Below are 2,022 nucleotides of genomic sequence, written 5' to 3'. Positions count from 1 at the left end.
AAATAAAATATAGCGAAAGTGTTTAATTCCCTTATGTGTTTAATTCACCTATAAGGTACGTTAGTTAATTTTAAAACTAAAGTTATAATTAATTAATCGCTTATTTTAATACTTAATAACGCGTTTATTACCACACGATTTTAAAAGAAATTAACTATATTTATTATATTAATAATATTAAAAAGTATTTCGTAAATATTTAAATTAATTATATATTATTAAAGCACTTTTAGTTTAATCGAGTTTAATTTATATTAAGAATATCGAATTTTATATAATAAAAATTAACCGTAGATTTAATAATATAAAGTATCTTTAAAAACGTTATATATTTTTATAATAAAATTAAAACCGTTAAATATAAATAATATATAAAACTATAATTCATTTAATTAAAAAATAAAGTATAAATATATTTATATTTAATTTCACTATTAAATTATTATTATAAAAAAACCGTTGATTAAAACTAATTATAATAATATTTTTATAATTACGAATAAATTTATAAAATATACTTACTTTTTATTATATAAAAAGTTTAACGATATTAATAACTTAAATTATATATTCTTTTATATTAATATTAATTAATATAAACTAGTTTTTATTAGATTTTTAAAATCGCTTAAAATAAAACTCGAAGTTAAATATAAACTATTTATAGTTTATTACTTTTAAATAAATACATAAATTAAATAAGTAAATTAAACTTTAACATAATACTTATATTATTATATTACTTATAAATATAATAACTTAAGTATTAGTATTACTTATAATATAATTTACTTATAATAATATAAATAATAAAACTAAGAATATAATTTAAACCTTATTAAAAAAACTTTATAAAAATAGTTTATATTAATTATACCTATATAGATCGAAAAGTTAAATAAACTTTAAATTACGTTATAATAAAACTTTACCTTTTTTTAACAATAAATAAAAAGGTACGTTAATTAAATGAAATTAAAAAATTAAGCTATAAGAAAAAGTTTATTTTTTATAACGAAATATTAGAATTAAATAAGTAAGCGAAGAATTTAACTTTAAAAAATTAAATTATTTAAATTCATAAAAGTTATTTTAAATATTAATTATTAATTGTTTTATTTAAAATAATATATATATACTTTAAATTTTTTTATTTAAATTAATAGTCGAAACTAACGCGAATAATATATAATTAAAAGTTAAAATAAATTAATATAAATATAACATTAAAAGAATTACTAATAAAAAAATAAAGCAAAGCCTTTAATACCTCGTTTAATAAAATATTAAAGTATACCTCGTTTTAATTAAATAAGCTAGCCTTACCTAGTTAGTGCTTATAACCCACTAACGATAACGAACCTACCCGCCGGCGACACGATAACGGTCATTAGGGGAAAGACACGAGACCGACTAATAACAATAGCACTAAGCGGCTAGTACGAACTAGACAGCTAGGTCTAAATAGCTAGAACGGCACGGCTAGAAATGGATGATTAACTTAGGTTACATGGTAGATCTAGAGATTTAAGGAAGATCCGCATATTTAGAATAAGGAAGGATTTAAAGAATCTAGGTAAATTCGATATATTTTTAAATTAATAAATTGTTGTAACCTAGCCTAACCATACGACGTAGACCTACTTTTAGCACGGCTTTATAATGCCTTAAAATATAAACGAGATTTAATATAAGCTAGCCTTATTTAATTAACGCTTATAACCTATTAATAATAACGAACCTACTCGTTAAAAACGCGATAATAGTTATTAAAGAAAGAGTACGAGGTAGAATAACGATAATAATATTAAGCGACTAAGTTAACTAGACAGCTAAGCCGAGATAATTAAAATAAGATAGCTAGGCTTAAATAAGCTAAGAATATACGAACTAGATAAATAATTAATTTAGGTTACGTAAAAATAAAAAGATAATATATTTTTCTTATTCTTTTATTAAAATTTAATAAGGGTTTTTTTATTTTTTATTATAATATATATTTATTATATTAAATTATATCGA

The sequence above is a fragment of the Apiospora phragmitis genome (genome assembly GCF_038363925.1).
Source record: "Apiospora phragmitis strain CBS 135458 chromosome Unknown utg000011l:1.0-3236445.0:1.0-3240683.0, whole genome shotgun sequence".
Taxonomy (NCBI): Eukaryota; Fungi; Ascomycota; class Sordariomycetes; order Amphisphaeriales; family Apiosporaceae; genus Apiospora; species Apiospora phragmitis.
The sequence above is the reverse complement of the archived record's forward strand: the minus strand, read 5'-3'. Positions refer to the sequence as shown.